The 18,749-nt window shown below is 41.5% G+C and overlaps 1 long non-coding RNA gene across 1 annotated transcript; it reads left to right on the top strand.

Moving 5' to 3' along the window:
• Window positions 1-223: 223 nt before the first annotated feature.
• LOC107520782 lies at window positions 224-5,380 on the top strand. Its single transcript, XR_001599404.2, has 3 exons — window positions 224-572; window positions 697-815; window positions 1,449-5,380. It is a non-coding gene; the product is annotated as an uncharacterized LOC107520782 (long non-coding RNA).
• Window positions 5,381-18,749: the final 13,369 nt, after the last annotated feature.

Raw genomic sequence — 18,749 nt, 5'->3', positions numbered from 1 at the left:
TAGGGGCCATGTTCAAAATATCACAGAATGTCTCCTATTTTAGGGTATCTCATGGGGCCCTGGAGAATTTGCTTCCACTCTCTCTCTGCTACCCACTGGTGGAGTGACTTCAGACAAGTCACTCAATCATGCTCTCTTGACAAAGTAAGAAGCTTTAGGCATAATCGAGACATGAAAGGGGTCTTAGAACCAAAAGTATCTGATTAGAACTACGAGTCCTCTTCCCACAAAATGCACATAGCCACCGAATTTTGCAGGAGTTGACAGACCTCCTGAAGAGTACCCCTGAACTACTAGTTAAAAGATCAGCTGGACACTCAACACTTTTTAGCTGTAATGCCCTTGTTTTCTGAAAGCAGTGAAGAAAGAACTGCTTCCCTTGACTCTGCTGCCTCCTATGGAAGAAAACCTTCCAGGAAACCTCTTGGGTCCCTGTGTCAGCCTCCCTGTCTGTGATCTGCTTGCTGGAGTAAAGCACTGCCCCTCCCCACAAGCCAAAGGTCTCCGGTTGCCTGGAACCGCGCCCCCAGATCTGCTGGCAGATGGCCTTCTCCACAGAGCCTCATGAAAGCGTGAGTCATGGCAGATCGCTCCTCTGATTCAGAGGCAGCTTTTATTTGACTAAGGAGGTTTAAGGGGCCTTGTTTCCCTTTGTGCCAGCTAATCTTTAAAAATCATTTGCTTCTTAACCGTCAGGGAGTGTTTGTGCGTGCAGCCGCCTTTCAGCTGCTCCCCTGGAGGTAGAGGAGAGGCTGGCTGGGAAGAGAGTCTTGCAGCTGTCCTGGGCGCAGGAAGTCCAGCGGCTATTGTAAAAGGTAAGGAGAACTATAAATACTGTTAAAAAAAACTGAGAGCCTATCCAAGTTTAAGAGAAGTCCGGATGTTGTCAAGGTCAGGCTGAGGAAGAGAGGGGCCCCGAGGGGAACTTTCTGCTTCCTTCTGAACCTTTCGTGTTCCCTGCTGACTTCCACGGCAAAGCCAGAACTCCTCGGCAGTCAGATCCTCCAAACTCAGGCCCCAGCTGGCCTCCCTTAGCGACACCGATGTGCCTCCAGCCCTCCAAGGCACAGGCTCTCATCATGCTAGTCTCCTGTCAAATTGCCTTTTGCCTCCTTTCCATCTGCCTCAGTCCCATCCTTTCCTCAGGCCTGCCTTGAGTTCCAGGTCCACCTGGAGACCTTTCTAGACCATTACTAATATAAATATAAATAAGCATACCTGCTTTTTATTGAGTGCCTGCCAAATGCCACTTGCTTCACAAACCTTACTGCATCTGATTCCTTCAGCAAGCTTTCAAGGCAAGCGTTATCATCTGTATTTTGTAGGCAAGGAAATTGGGTTTAAAGGGGTTAATTAAATCTCCTGAGGTCACGCAGCTAGTAAATGACAGAATGGCAAATTACATCTAGTGGGATTCAAAGTCACCAAGGCTTACCCTTCTTTTACAGGCAGGCTAAGAAGATAAGAGCCATGTTCCCAGATGGCCAGAAACCAAGATTCTGTGTCTTCAGGTGAACAGGACCAGGGAAGGCCACCCAAGAAAAGTCAACAGATGAAAGGCTTCTTATCAAAGTCTCGAGTCTCCTGGAACCCAAAGAACCCTAGTTTTACACTCTTTCAAAACCTTTTGACAGGTACACACTGCTGTCAAAAAAAAAATCCTGCAGTGAGCATGGAGAGAGCTTTAGCCTTGAGAATGTACTCACAGGAAATGTAGTGTTTAGTTTCCTAAGCAACCATAATTCTTTTTCTTTCCATCCCGCCTGTCCCTTTATATTACAGTGGGATCTCTGATGACTGGAACACAAGTCCAAAATACCGCCAACAGCATCCAAAGTGGTGTTTTAAAAAGCTCCTGGAGATCCTGCACAGGCCAAAGGAAATGATAGAAGCAGCAGCTGCCCAAACCTAACTTTGTCCTTATTTGCGCAGATGATGAGCAGACGAGAGATCATGGATGCCTACACGTTGGCTGAATGCTGCGGTCCCCACCCGCACCCCTGCCCCCATCCAGGGTGACTTCTCTCTCTAGCCCTGGTCACACTTCGTACATTGTTCTTACCTCACCATATTACAATCATCTGTTTACTTGAACGCTTCCTCCACTGGCCGGGCAACTCCTTAAGAGTGATAACCATGTCGACCCCATCATCATCGTCATCATCATGGTGTACCTTAACATTTTTCAGTGCTAACTGTGTGACAGATACTGTGTTAAGGGCACCACATGCCTAGGTGGAATCCAGTCAAAACAGCTCTGTGAGGTGGCGGCTCTTAACAGTTCTTTGCGGTCCCACGTCTGCAGCTCGCCAAGGGCTCTCTTCCTGTAAGAGCCCTTAAGAAAGAAGCCATTTAGGAGAAATATTTTCCCTGTTTAGTGCAAAAGAATTTGTCATCTCTGAGATAGAAGCTTTTTGAAGGGAACTGTAAAAACTGCCAATGCAATGTCAAAATAACAGTTAGAAGGGCTGAGGAGTAAAAGGCCCGCAGACCTGGACATGAAACCGTTTCTGGCCGGCCACGTGACCTTGGGCAAGTTCCCTGGCCACTCGCAGTCTCTGTTTTAATGAATGTGAAGTAGGGGTTAAAAAACAAAAAAACAAACAAACAAAAAAACACACATCTTATGCTGTTGAGAAAACTAGGGAGAACGTGGGCACAGTGTCTAGCACGGCACGAGACCCACAGCGGGTATTTAATATACTGGGGTTATAAGCATTACTTTCCTCGTCAATACTCAGCCTTTAATGTTAGAGAGTAATACCAGCTGGGGGTTAGCCTGAGTTTATGCCAAGGCTGTTTTTAGTTTTCTACAAATAAATAGCCAGTGTTCCCTAAGGCACAGAACTCTCTCTCCCCTTGTAAATGCAGCAATTTGCTTAATATTAGAACATGAACTTGGCATACTACAGAGATGAGGATTCTCAGTCACGCTGTTTGGTCTAGGGCTAAGATCTCTAACTTCTTCACAAGATTCACAGGACCAACTTTAGACTAGGGTCACCATGAAAACTCCAGTTTGGGGTCAGGAGTTAACACAACCACACAAAGCCCCTGCTCCAGAGCAGCCGGAGGCCTTGGGAGCTCTGTAGGTGAAGCGAGGCAGAGGCAGAGAGCCTGTGGGAACGTCTCTTGAGCACATCAAAAGACAAATTTGGGGAATATGCTCATAAACAAAGGTTTCTTTTGCGTTTAGGTTGTGACTGGAGGTGGTTTGCCCAGTTCACCAGCGCAGGCCTTCGCCATTAGCCTGCAGAGAGAGGGCAATGATGAAGCCAGCCCCAGCCTGGGAGTCCAGGCCGGGCCCCTGGGCTCCTGCCAAGTGCCTCGGGCAGTCACTACACGACTTTAGGCCTGGGAGAGAAGTGGGTGAGATGAATATCTTTCCTCTCTTCCTGGCTTCCTCATGCCGGGTTATGGAGCTACTGGGAAGACACAGCCTCTGAGATTTCTACTAGGGAAACAGTCGGGGCTGCGGGACCCCTGGGGTTCTGGGGGATCTTTGATCTGCAGCTGTCAGTCACCACAGCACCCTTCATCTAGGCCCGAGCCTAGGAGAAGGGAGAGGGCTCAGTGTGAGCTCGCTCATTCAGGTTGCTGTCTCTACCTGGTAAGGCTGATAGAGCTCTTACTGAGGGCAGAAAGCAGGAGAGGTAATTTGAAGCCAAAGCCATTGAATGGCTAAAAGCCTCAATTAGGTTAGCATGCGGGGCTCCCAGGAGGGAGAGGTACCAGCTCAGCTCCGACCTGGCTCCCAGGTGATCTGCACAAAGCCTGGGGGAGCTTCCTGGCGCGGCAGCCACCAGAAGGCAAGCTCCAGGGGAGGGGAGGCTGGTGAGCGTGCCTCTGAGGGGAAGCCAAAGGGCACCGGCTTCTCTAAACTAAACACTGCGAAAAGCTTTCCTCTCTGCGCAGTCACCCCGCCTCCCCCTCCTTCCCATCGCAAGTATCTCCCCCATCCAGCTAGTATTTTGACATTGTATTGCCAATCTTTACACCTCGGTTCGAAAAGCATACCCACTTTATTTCTTGGAGATGACAAGTTCTTTTGCATTAAAGGGAAAAAATAGGTTTGGCTAATGTTTCTACCAAATATCTTATTTTTTTAAAAGTGCTTTTCAAACAAAAAAATCTTGGAATGGAATATTCCAATTTGTTCTGATGTTTCTGGTCTACGCAAATGTTTTTCAGTCGGTCTTCGATCAGACTTTTTTCACTCATACAATTCGATAGAAGGTGTTTCTCTAATGAATGGCAAGTCATCTTTGGTGATCAGCATCTAGAATCAATCACTTCTCATGCTCTTAATTAAATCTTCAAGTTGGAAACTAAGTAGTGAGATCCTTTATTCAAAATACCGAGAGAAAACATAAGCAGGCTTGATTTCTTGTTGTAAAAATGCCAGCTTTCCACAATCTGACCTTCACATGACATCAGTGGACCAGAACCTTTTTTCAAAGCAGTGTATATATTTTTATAACCTAGATGCACAAGATGACGGCAGAGGATTATCTTCGGTCATTAAAGATGCTGGAACATTCTTTATTATAGATGGAAAAAATAGCCCTGCGGTTAGTTATGATTCCTGTTCGAAGCTGACTTGAGTTGTCTTTTGTTGTCACTAGGTGTGGACTCCAAATATAGGATTATAAGTACCTACGTTCTTTAGGACCAATATTTAAAAGCAGATTAGATATGACTCACATTCTGCAGTCAGTTTGCAGAAGAGTGAGAGTCATGTGTGAGCATAAAAAATGCAAATATACTCACAAACAAGAAAACCATCTGTATTCTCTTCCCTGAACAAGCTGTATTTATTTTCAAGAAACAATTTTTGATGCATTACTTTCGGGATATATGCTATGTTTTATTATTCCATGACTGTCTGTTTGTTTGTTTTATGAGAAAAAAAATCGATTTGTTTTTAATCCACACATCCTCCTGGAATATAAATAATCAGTTATAGAGAAAACTGGCATTGCCACAAGATGCCAATACCAAGAGAAATTTAATATAACTATAAAGCTTTTGGTCACCCTTAAACATAGAACATACAATGCTAAATTTCAGGCAAAGATGCAAAACTGTGCAAGTAACAGTATAACTCCAGTTTTGATGTTTGGCCGCTGATGACTTTCAGGCCCACCTGTCCACATCTGGGCAAACTGATGAGCAAGCCCAGGTGCATCCTCCTCTGTCACTCCTGGGAAGTCCAACCTATTATGGCCTCTCTTTGTGCAGCAACCTCACCCAGCCCCGCCTGCCAACCACGGTCTGACCCCCAAGCCCAGCTCCTTTCCCTGCTCTCTCAATTTCTGGGCCTCCTTGGAAGCCTCCCCACACTCCCCAGAAAGCTTCATAATGTGAGTAATAAAGCTTTTCATATTCTCTTGGTGTGTGTGTAGCATCATCAGTTTTGACAACGGAACCAAATTTTGTGGTGGGGGAAGTCCATTCCGAAGCCTCTGCAAGGATCACAACACAGTGTGATCCTATTAAAAAGCTTTCGTATGCATACATATATTAATCATTATACCTGTGAGCAGAAAACGAAACCACAAAGAAATAGACTGAAACATTAACAGTGATTTTCTCTGAGCAGTAGGATATGAGTGTCTTCATATTTCTCTGCATTTTCTAAAATTCCTGCTATGTATACTTTGTATATGTAATCAAAAGCAAGGTAGCATGCAAAAATATTCTGCCTTAAGAGAGAAGAAAATACTCAAATTGTTTTGCTTACTTTTGTTAACTTTACCAAATTCTGAAGTACATACACAACAAAACTAAATCAAGCCTTGCATGATCTGCTCTTCCTCTCTTAAAAAAAAAAGAAAAAAGAAAAGAAAAAAATAAAGTATAATTGCTTGAAGTGAAGCTTCACATGTTAGGAAAATTTTAATCTTTGAAACTATTTGGATGAAAATCAGCATGGGGAAACGTTTCTGCTAAAAAAAAAAAAAAAAAAAAAAGGACACGCAAAACCTCTTATCCTCAGGATTCAAAGGCTGAAGTGAACTCTTTTAAACCTAGAACCACTGAAAAATGTTAATTAAAAACGTATTAACGTTAGCATCCTGTATGTGTGTGGCCATACCCTGTCTTGCAGATTTTCACTCTAGAGACAGTAGGTCTTATTCTGTAAATTTCCTAGTGCCCCCAAGGGGGTGTTATTAGCCTTGGGGACGTGAGAGAGGGACGTAAGTCTACTTAGTCTGGTCATGGGAGACCCGAGGCCGATACTGAGAGGCGGGGTCCGGACACTCAGCACCTCTTGTAGGCCACCTGTTGTCTCCCCCGTCTTAGACTGGAGGGGACTGATGCACGAGATTGCATGACTAGGAAGTCGCTCGCGGAGCTAATAATCAGAACCAGGCGATCTGACGAAAGCCTCTCTTTGTGACCCAACTCCCCTTACCTCTGGATGCTCCTGATTCAGCCTGATTTAAAGGGGCTGAACAAATAATGTTTTTTCAAGAGAGCAATGGTCTTCTCACTTGAGCCTGCACCGGGATCACCTGGAAGACTTGTTAAGATAGATTACTGGAGCCCACCAGCCGAGAGTCGGGCTCAGCCAGTGTGGGACGGTGCCTGAGAAGGGGCGTTTATAACACGTCCCCAGCTGACGCTGATGTCGCTTCTGCTTCCTGACTGCTGCACTGAGAACCAGTGGGTAAGGGGCAGGACCTTAACTCTGGGGCTCTCCAAGGCAGATGGTTCAAGCCCAGGCTCTTAGGGAGTTCCCTTACCTTAGGGGATGCTCAGAAGGCCTGTGAGACCGCACTGAAATTCCCAGGGTAGGAAGCTAATCACACAACCCACATCTGCCCCACCTGCTGGAGTTCCCTGCAGGGCTGCTTCCTCCTCTGCTCTCCAGTGGTTAAATAGCTACTCCCCCAGGGGAGGTTTCCCTAGGCCATTACTCACTTGCGGGCCAGGAAATTTCTTCTTTTCAGTCCTCAAATGCCTACATTTAAATAGTGTCCGCAAGGAGGTGTCATTAGGTTTGGGGAAGTGAAGAGAGGAACTTAAGTCTACTTAGTCTGGTCATGGGAGACCGAGGACTGTCCTGAGAGGCGGGGTCCAACCCACAAGCACTGTGGGTACTTGGCTGCTTACTAGGTGGGCCAAGTCTCTTGGGGAGGCTGTTGAACTACTGCATCTGGGGAATGAAGTTCCCTTGGCTACGAGGGATTTATTATGGTACCAGTAGAGAGGAGAAACCTGCTCAGCCTTTAAGCTACATTAATTCTTTGAGGTCCTAGAGTGGCTTTCTCTGAATCCTTAGAAACTGGCAGGAAATTAAAGAGTCTCAAGAATCTGGAGCGGGGAGGAAAGGTGTTATTCCATAAGGTGAACAGGTTGTGTTCTGATGCCAGTTTTATCTGGCATCTGGTGAAAAGCCTTGTAGGCTGTGCTTAGAAAAATATCAGTTCACAAGCCTCAAATAAAAAGGAAAAAAACACGATGATAGCAATGAAGAGCAGAGATTCAAAGAACTGCCTCCCTACTTGGCTGCTTTTGCACGAGGCGTCCTAAGGTCTCCGTTTTTCCTTTCTCTTCCCATGGTTCTTATCTGTCAAACCTAGAGAAGAGTGAGTTCGTTTGCTCTGTTGTGGAGGTTGACTTTCGGCCCCCTGGAATTCTGGATGAGTGTTTCACCCTTTCAGAAACAAGGCCTGTTAGAGCTGTCAAGGGGATCCCTCTTCCTCCAGAGGGAAGCCCTTTCTCAGCCTCTGCTTCACAAACAACCATCTCCACTCTACCTCAAGCCAAAGGATTTGAATCAAAACTCTGGGCGCCAGCTGAACCCAGTACGGGTCTGCCTCACATTCGCCAAGGCCCACATAACCCGCTGATGACAGTTGCCTGGGTCTTGCCAAGGGAGAAAAATGTGTAAATTATAAACTGGAGTGAGAACAGTGCGTGTTAAGTCCTGTCAAGCTACAGTTGTCAGACCAAGTCTTGCATGTCACGAACGGAGCCAGGATGAAAAACAAATCAAGTTCCGTCATGCCGTGTGTCTCAGGCACTCAGGCCTGTGGCCCTGATTCTCCTGGCTTAAGTTCCTTGGTGTTATGGCCTGAGCTTTTGCAGTTTTGACTTAATCCAAAGCCCAAGTGAGCACACGGGGGACCGAGCAAGTCCTCCAGGGACTCTTGGGATGCCTAGACACAAGACCCTAGAGAAAAGGGAGAGAAGACTAGATCAGGGAAGGACAAGATAGGCAGCCAGAGAGAAGTGTGTACTTACGAGACCTCTTGCCTTGGGGCTGCAGTCGATGCCGGCTGGCCTCTCAGCCCCAGGAACTCTGGACCCACTCGGCCAGGTGCAGCCGCCTGGCCCAGCACCAAGTGTGAAATAACGTGGAAGGCCGAGGAAGGGTCTGCAGCACCCCCTCGCTTCCCCCGGAGTTCCTTATTGTATCTCCCTCGGAGGTAAGCAGGCCAGGACTGTGCCTGAGGGAAGCTTGTCTTGATTCTGTTATATTCATACATATTAATATTGTTAAAGAAAGCCTCGGGTAGTTTCCTTTTACTTCAGAAATTCCTCGGACCAACAGCATCTGTCATCCGGGAACTTGGCAGAAATGCGGAACCTCAGGCCCCATCCTAGATCCACTGAATCAACATCTGTAATTTAAGATGCTCCCAGGTGACTCGTGGGAACATTAAGGACTGAACCAGTGGCTTAATCATTGTTTCCCAAGTTGGCTTTACGATGCCTGGGCTCCATCTTCAGAGATTCTGACTTAATTGATAAGGGTTGTGGCCTGGCTATCAGGATTTTTAAATGATCCCAAGGTGATTCTAACCTGCAATAAAGTTTGAGAACCACTGCCTAAAGTACCTGCAGATTTTACTGCCTAAAGTACCTGCAGATTTTTCTCCTAGACCAGTGCTTCTTAAAATTTAATGGGCACGAGAATCACCGAATTCTCATTTGGTCATTCTAAGAAACAGATTCTGCAGTTCTGATGAGGCCGCAGGAGATTCCAATGATGCTGGTCCGAGGACCTTACGCCAAGAAGCAAGGTTTTCGGACATTTTAGAGTGACCATTGGAAAGAAAGGTAGTGAAAAAAACACACGAAAAACCCAACTGTGCAATACCTGGACCCAAGCAGCAGGACAATGTGGGAGAAAGATTTCAGATTCAGCTAAGCGAACTAGAGTTCTAGTTCTCCCTCTACGAGCTGTGGAAGTTTGAACAAATTATGTAATCTCTCTGATCATCAGCCTCCTTACCTGAAAAATAGGGATAAGAGAGCCCATTCGATAGAGCTATGTAAAGATATAAGGTAACCTACCATTCCAGGGGGGTCCTGTAGAGGAAAAGCAAAACAAGGAAACAAACACTAAAAAATATATTACAAGAAAATTTTCTTGAAATTAAAAAAATATGTATATTGAAATTACATATTGAAAGAGCACACCACAAACGTTAAAAGATCAACACAAAACAACACCAAGACCTATTTTAGTTAACTACTTGGCTTAAAAAAAAAAAGAAAAAGAAAAAATCCTTAGGAAATACAGGCAAAAACAGCAAACAACTTAAAAAGGAAAGAAAATTAGATTATTATTTCAATTTTAGCAGAAGAAAATAAAGTAACTTATTTAAGATATACTAAGAAAGAATATGTGACCCAAGGATTTTATATCCAGCCAAATTTACTCTGAAGTAAGAAAGATGTATACAAGTTGTTATCAACATACACACTTTGGGAATTATTGTTTCTCCCATGAGCCCTTCTTAAGGGATCTACTAGAAAACAAATATCAACAACGAAAACAATTAGCAAGATATTAAGTGCTGATGATATTCAATACAGTTATTTGTCGAACTAAGACTAAATAAGGATTAAATGGAAGAGGGTATAGTACGTCCTGACTGTGTTAGGGTGATAGTTTTGAGACTATGGTATGTGAATCATTGGATAAAATAAATAAGTGATTACAGATATTTTATTCCAACATCTCTTACATCCTTGACAACCATACTTATCAGTGTGGAGAAAAGGATATCTGGATATAATACAGAAGAGCTACAGTAGAAATACCAAAGTTTATATTTGAATTGGAAATTACCTCTGAACACTTGACTTAGAAACAATGACTAACCTAGAAGTGATAAATACCCCTAATAGCTAGATTGTGGCTTTGAAATACTGTTTTCCACTAAAAAATACCAGGAATTCTTGAAGAATTGGCTGATATCAGGTTTGGCATGGGAAATGTACAAGATGAACCTGGAATATCTTGTCATACCATGTATCAAGCAAGCTTCCTATTATGATTAGAGTCATGTCACAAGGATCTAGCAGCTCCCTGAGGGGCTGTCATGGACCAAAGATGGGCAACTTGAGCTTCAATAAGGATAAATTGCAATGGATCTAATCCATTAAAATATCATATTTAAACCCATGGTGTCCATAATGATATTTAAAAAACAACTGACAATTTTCAAAGATTAATAAGGAACCAACCCATTGCCTTGATAACTGATAAAGGTAAAGAATTAAATATTATCCTGGCTTTCCTGTATACACTATAAAAAAAAATTCAAATACCATTCACCATATTAACACATTAAAAGAACAAAACCATATGATTATCTCAGTAGATGCCAAAAGGCATTTGGTGAAACTCAACTTCAATTCCTAATAAAAACTATTGGCAAACTTGAAATTGGAAAAAAAACGTTAACTTGACAAAAGGCATCTATTTAAAAAACCTCAATTTAACACCATACTTAATGGAGATATAGTGAATGCTTTCTTCCTAAGATTAGGAACAAGGGAGGGGTGGGGGTCTCCACTCTTACAACTTCTACTTGACATTTTATTGAAAGTTTTAATCAATGCAAAAAGGCCAGAAAAAGAAACAAAAGGTATCCATATTGAAAAGGAAGAAGTAAAATTATCTTCATTCATAGACATTATCAATTACATGGGAAATCACAGGGAATCTACAAAAAGCTACTAACTAGAACTAATAATTGAGTTTAGTAAGGTTTCAGTATATAAGATCACAATACAAAAATCAATTGTATTTCTACATACTTGTAATAATCAGTAATCGAAATTAAGCAATAGCATTTAAAATAGCATCAAAAATAGGAAACTTAGAGCAAACTCTGTCAAGGCATGTACCTGATCTGTACACTGACAACAAATGAAAAGTTGTATGTGACAATATTGCTAAGTGAAATTTTAAAAGACCTAAGTAAATTGAGACATGTACCATGTTCATGGATTGGAAGATTCAATGAATAAAACAAATATGTCAAAGATATCAATTCTACCCAAACTGATCTATGAATTCGATGAAATCTCGATCAAAATCCCTGGTCTTTTTTGTAGAAACTGACAAACTGGTTCTATAATTCATGTATGTCAAGAACTGAGCCGGGCCGAGAGAGTGCTGAGCTGTGAGATACAGAGCAGCTGATGAAGGCAAGAAGCCAAAACAAAACTAACAGTCAAGCCTTCATCACTACTGCCATAGTATAAGCAAGATGTTAAATGGCTAAAGTGCCACCCTCCTCTTCCATTTTTTCCCCTCAGGAAACAGCTCCTGTTGAAGGGCAAGTGGATCAGCACAGATGTGAGGAATTGTCTGAAATCTCTGGGAGTTCCAAACAAAAGGCTCCTGCAGCATTATGGACCCAGGGACCAGGAGGAGAGAGAGGAGCAGAAAAGTACTGAGTACCGTGTCAGAGTGGAAAAGTGTCAAGTGTCCCCACCCCCAGCACCCCAATAGGGTCTTGACAGAGGCAGCTGAGGAAGGTCTCTGAAGAAGGCCCTGATAAAGAGGCTTCTGAGTGGAGGTGCCTGGGATAGGAATGAAGAAATACTAAAGAGCATGGCCAGCCCGGGGGCCTGGGTCCATGACTGCAACTCTGGTTAAACAGGTAATTAGGTTGTTCTACTGTAAGAATTCTCTGTCTCTAATGGACTAATGTGCAGTGTAAATCTTCAAAAGGAAAATACAGTACTAAACATTTCCCAAATGTATTGATCATGAAACCCTAAAAATGGCAAAGGCCTTTGATGGGTCCTACTATTCTGGACTTGCTATTTATTGTAACACTACATACCTATTAAATGTGGACCCTTTTGGGACATGAACAGTCGTTTCTTTTCTTCTTGATAGTTAAAGTGTGTAGTGTTAAATGTTTAATATGCATCATCTCATTTAATTTTCAGAGTAATCAGCTCTGTCTGCTACTGATTAGAATTTTACAGATGAAGACATTAAGGCTTACAAAAAGATTAGGTAATTTTACCAAGGTCACATAGCTAGTAAACAGTGGAGCTTGGATTTAAGTCTATGTCTATCTAGTAGAGTTAAACAAAAAAAATATGGAAAGTTATGAAAATATTTGTTTTCAATGGTGGTGACTATTCCATTTCCCACACAGGGTTCCTAATATGCATGGTTTTCTACAAAGCCCTGGTACAGGAACTTTCCCTTTCCCCTCCGCCATCTGCGTGGAAGAGGTGTCCCGCGGTGAGGCTAGGAGGTGTACGCACATGGTCGAGTCTTTATGTTGGTCCGAGAAGCCTGGAAGGTCAGGAAGGGTGCTGTTCCTGCCTGTTGGGTCATGCCACTGACCTTGTCCTAGGGCTGAAGTCCTAGGCTGGCCTTCTGTCCAGAGACATCCCTGTCCGTCATACAGAGCTTTACAATGTTTCTGTGTTTAGCCACCAGCTTGACAGGGTTGGGGACCTCTCTCAGGAGGGTCTTCTAGCCTGTCCACAGACCTAAATCTTTCTTTCCATACACGTATTCAGGTCTTTCCATTTTCTTTAGGCTCTCACACATGAAATACTTAATCCTTCAGCCACTCTTCTCCTACACTAGGGAAGGAAGCCCATCAACACCAAAAATAATTTGCCTTTCTTTGAGGGCAAGGCAAGCACAGTCCTATAACAAATGACGAGGGGAAGAGCAAAACTTGTCTATTTCTTCCTATAGAATCTTACTGACATTTAATCCCCTCGTTCCCATTCTTCCTCCCGACCCTCTCATGGGTCAGTCTGTCACTGTGCATGCTATGGGTGCAAATTAAATTATATATTGGACATAACTTGTATATTGGAGAAAATGTGTTGCTTTCTATTTCATGAAAACTTTTCAATGATTCCATTTATAAAGGAGATAACCTTTTGTCTGAGTAATTAGAATACTCTCTCCCTAAGCCATGAGTAAGTCGAAATAACGAATAGGCAGAAGCAAAGAAGACAGAGAGGGGAACCCAATTTACTGGAAGTGAAAAAAAATATTGGTAAGTCATCAAACCCATGCAGTGCTAGAGCAGAGACCACCACAAGTACAGCTGTCTGAAGGAGCAGCTGACCTATAGTCAGACCATACCAACCTCCTGCTGCCCGAGGGAGGGAGCAGGTGCCCCACCACAGAGAGAAATGGCCTGGACAACAGCAGAACTGATTGCTCAGTCACCTCTGACAGGATCAGCCCATCCACACATCCCCGTTCATCCACTCTCCATCAGGGTTCCAGCTTCCAGTCATCAATCACCTAGACTTTCCTCCCTTAATCTGACCTAATTCCCACCTACTCCTCCCTTGTTCCCCTCCCTAGTAAACTATTTCCTTCTGCCTCTTGGGAGTCCTGAGTCCCAATGTGAAGTCAATAAACACTTGTATTTTTCAACCTCTTCTCTCAAAGTTCTATTTACCTCCTCACTTCAGTGAAAACAGAGTGTATCCTGGGGACACATTTCTCTGCAGCCCTCTGGATAATTTATTTTCTCTTATGCCCAGAGTGCTTCGGCTCCAGCCTTACCCTTCAATACTAATTTTAGAGTGTTGTTCCCTCTTCCTTCCTACAAACCTCTCCTGTTCCTTTGCGGCTCACACCATCTGGTTACACCACTCTTCCTCCTCCGTGTTAGTCACCTAGGAGCTTCTGGGTCTTCCCTCCTCACTCGCAGTAAAACTAGCTTTTATAAGCGACTCAGTTTTCTTCTTCATCCCGACGCCTGTTGTTCTTCTTGGTGACTTCAACATGTCTGCTGATGAGTCCTCCAACAATGGACTCTTGGTTTCTTGACTTTTTCCTATTTGCAGCGATGTTTTCTTCTACTTTACCTCAGCTATCCATCATGCCTAGATCTTGGCATCAACAAAAATGGTATCAAAATTTCAAACACAAATATCTCATTTTGACTACAAATGCTAGCCTTCCAAGTTTCTTGAAGTACCCTTCCTTAAAAATTGCTTTTATTTCTTTATTATGACCTTCAATTTATCCATCCCTCTTTAACATACCCCTCATTACCCTTTGTTTCTCTCCTTTCTTATTTTATATTCTGTGACTCATCGTAATAGTTCCCTCCTTGCAATCCTTAACAGCCTTGCCCTATTGAATGAGGGTTAGAGGTCCAATAAACACCATCCTTCCTCCTGTCTGAGTTCTGAGTTATTAAGAGATAAAATTAAAACCCAGGCAGAGGAAAGCAGATGAAGATGTCATCGTTGACTGAGACAGTTAATCCCATGGAATTTTGCAGCGAGGATGGGCTTTCCATACCAAGTCTGAGACTTATCCACTCAGGGATGCGTAGAACAGCTGCAGCCAGCCCCTGTTATCCTGCCACCTCCCAATACTCCAGGGTCCATATTTTCTAAAACTGAGAATAAAGAGGAGCAGTACAAAACACATGTTCGCTGTGGGCTGCTGGATCCCAAGAGAAAGATGAGAGAAAGGTGTTGGCTTTAGAAGCCCACTCACTGACCCTACGTTACCAACATAATTCCCTCCTCTCCACAGGGAGAAGCGAGGAGCAGAACAGCAGTGAACTCCCCCTACACGGAAAGGAAGCATCAGGACCTGGCCGTACACTTCCCCCAGTACCCCTCTTCCTCCATCACACTTGCCTTATAGAAAAGCCCAGCTTTCTGGGGTATTTTTCTTATCTGCATTGGAATAATAGCATGTAGTCTTTAAAATCCTTTAACATATTTTATCTCATTTGTTCATTGTAAACACCACAGGAGAGAAACTAGACAGGTAGAATCACTTATTTTATAGGTAAGAGAATTGAAGCAGTGTGAACTTACTGTCATATGTTACTGTTGATATGGTAAACTCAATTTTCGTGAGAGGAAGTGGATTATGATAACGTGCCTTTTGTCATGTAAGGAAATGTATTCAGGGATTATGGTACTAAGACATGAACCATTATTTTTCTTACCATAGGACAGATGGGGCCATTACTTCAAAAAAGAGGTGTTAGTATTCTCTTTCCATAAAAAGTACTGCCTCTTACCACATTTGTTACTAAAAAAGCAAACATACAAATATATAGAAACATTAAATTCTCTGTACAGTACCTTGCTCAAGAGTAGGCATCTGATGTTTGTTGAATGATATATATGCATACCACATGTCTAAAAAAAGTTTTAAGAACAAAGGAGTAATACAAAGAAGTAATACAAAAACAATTACCTAATTAACATGGCAAAGGCATTGATAATACCTGAAGCCAACGGCTTAAGTTAAAATAATGATTTGAAGAAGCCATTTAGATGATCGGCAGCAGAGCTACCCAATTTATCTTCACTGTGTATCAGTATCTCTCCCCACTGCACTGTGCTCCTGCCTGTTTCTGTTCCTCCCACTGTTTTATACCTAAATTGGCCAAACTATTAAATCGATATATATTTAAAATACTGGTTCTACTTATTCAAGAAAGAAGTCCATTTCATTTTAAATTAAGTGAGCTGCAACACTTCCGTATATTCTATTGCAGGTTCTAGTCAATGAATAAAGGAAAAAATAAGTAAAAGGCATATAGATTTTTTAAAAAGTAAAATTATCTTTATTTATAGATGACATATTGTATAGTAGAAAATCTTAGGGAAGCTCCAAAAAAAAAAAAATACTAGAAGTAGTAAGTTTAATAAGGTCTCAGGATATAAGATCAATATAAAAAAATCTATTGCATCTCTATATATTAACAGACCATTATAAATTGAAATTAAAAATACCATTTACAAGAACATGAACATGTGAAATAACTAGGAGTAATTTCAACAAAATATGTGCAAGACCTGTACATGGAGAACTGCAAAATATTGCTAAATAAAATAAAAAACAACCTCAATAAATGGAGAGAGATGCTGTGTTCACAGACTGGAAGACTCAATGTTCATTTTCCCCACGCTAATTTTTAGATTCAAAGCTATCTCAATACAAATTCCAGCAGCTTTTTAAAAAAAGTACAAGAGAAAAATTTGATTCTAATAGTTATTTAGAAATGCAAAGAATTTAGAATAACCAAAACATTTTTGACATAGAGAAAATTAGAGGACTTACACTACTTGATTTCAAGATTTACTCTAAAGCTATAAAAATCAACACAGTGTGGTAATGGAATAGGAACAGACATAAATCCATGAAACAGAATAGAGCATCCAGAAACAAGCCCATATATATATATATATATATATATATATATATATATATATATATATATATATAATCGATTTATTTTACACCCAGGTGCTGGCATAAAGGGCAAAGGATAGTTTTTTCAGCAAATGGTGTTGGAACAATTGTATGTCTATATGCAAAAACATGATCTTCAACTCATAACTTGTGTCATACACAAAAATTAACAACAAAAAAGAGAAAGGTTCATAGGCCAAGAAGTAAAACCTAAAACTATCAAGTTTCTAAAAGAAAACGTAGGAAAAAAATCTTGAGTTATAAAAATATTTCTTCGAAAGGACACAAAAATATGAACCATAAAAGATAAAATAGATACACTGAACTCAGCAAAATTAAAACTTTTTCTCTTGAAAAATACTTAAGAAAATTCAGAGACAAACCTTAGGCCAGGAGAAAATTTTACAAACCATAAGTGTATCCAGAATTAAGAGTTCTTACAGCTTAAGAAGATCTTGATTAAAAATGAACAAAAGATTTGAACACTTTACAAAAAAATAAGTATAAATGGCATGTAAGCATGAAAAGATACTTAACATCATTAGCAGTTAGGGAAATGCAAATTAAAAATCACTATTAGAATGACCAACATGATAATAGCAAGTGTTGGTGAGGATTTGGAACAACTAGAGCCCCTATACATCACTAGTGGGGATGTAAAATGGAAGAACTACTTCAGAAAAGAGTTTGGAGATCTCTTAGAAAGTTAAACTTACGCTTACATATGACTCATCAATTCTGCTCCTAGGTATTTATCCTGAAGAAAAGAAGATCTATGTCCACATGAAGGCTTGTACACAAATGTTTATAGTAGCTGAATCCATAATACACCAAAACATGAGAAAACATGTCTATTAACAATGATACATAAACAAATTGTGAAATATTTATACAATGAAATATTACTCAGTGATAAAAAGGAATGCACTACAAATTACACAAGGACATGGATGAATCTTAAAACATTATTCTGAGAAAGGAAGCCAGAAACAAAAGAGTATATATATATGTATATATAGAGAGAGATTCCATTCACATGAAACTCTAGAAAAGACCAATCTAATCTTCTAATCTGTAGGGACAGAAGAATACCAGTGGCTATTGAGCGTGAATGTGTATACGGGATGTTGAGTAGGGCACAAAGGAAACTGATTTAGGTGATGGAAATGTTCTTGACTGTGGTAGTGGTGATGTGGGTACATACATTTGTCAAACCTAAGAGAACTATATACTTAAAATGCATACATTTTACTGTATATAAATTATACCTTAGTAAAGTTGATTTAAATGAAAAACATTGAGCGAGCTGACACATTTACTTTGTTTCTCTCTCAAAATACTGTTCCCTTTTGGACTTCTACAGGCAACTCCACAAATCAACATAGTAAGTAAAACAATTGTGCGATACTGGACAAGAAGTTATTATGCTGAACTGAGCAAGTTTTGTCATCAGAATGAGTGGTTTATATTAGGTGACTTCATTCATTCATTCATTCGATAAACATTTATTAAAGCCCATTATGGGATAAGCACTATACCAGGTTCTAGAGGTATAAAGCTAAAAAAGAAACCATTTTTGCCCTTAAAGGAGTTACAGTCTAGTAGAAGAGAAAAATAAGCTACAATATGATTATGATACAGATTATGTACACTTAGGGTATGAGAATTCATAAGACAAGTCCTCTTTTCTGATGATGCAACACCTGAGTTGGGATTTGAGGTACAAGTAAAAGGTAAAGAGGGGAGAGAAGGCATTCCAAGCAGAGTGTGCTATACGCGCAAAGGGCCAAAGGCGAGAGACATACTATGTGTTCAAGGTACTTCAGGTAGCTTAGTAGGTCTAGGACATAGAATTCATCCTTGTAAAATCATGGGGCGCCTTGATTGAAAAAGGTAAAAAAAGATTCCTCTAGTTTAAGCAGTATGTACACAGAGGTCCTGTACAAAATAATGATACCCATGATATAATGGATCACCTAAAAGGTAAAATAACTATACCTTCAGTTAGGATCTTTTGGCTTGTGTGACAAAACAGTCCAGGGGTAGACTGGTGATGTGTGACCTGGGAACCAACAAGGTACACGGAGCAGCTTTTCCCTCTTTCCATTCCCAAGCTACAGCACCTCCTATGTCTTTTGCATATCCAGCTTCCCTGAGAGATTAAGCCAAAGTCTTTTAGTCAAGTTTCACTGGTCCTCAGTGGCCTGAGATTTTGCATGGATGCTGAAGCAATCCCTGAGGCCAGAGGGATAGTATATGGTGACTGGCT

Source organism: Rousettus aegyptiacus, unplaced genomic scaffold (genome assembly GCF_014176215.1).
Source record: "Rousettus aegyptiacus isolate mRouAeg1 unplaced genomic scaffold, mRouAeg1.p scaffold_m13_p_10, whole genome shotgun sequence".
In the NCBI taxonomy this organism is placed as follows: domain Eukaryota; kingdom Metazoa; phylum Chordata; class Mammalia; order Chiroptera; family Pteropodidae; genus Rousettus; species Rousettus aegyptiacus.
The sequence above is the reverse complement of the archived record's forward strand: the minus strand, read 5'-3'. Positions and strand labels throughout refer to the sequence as shown.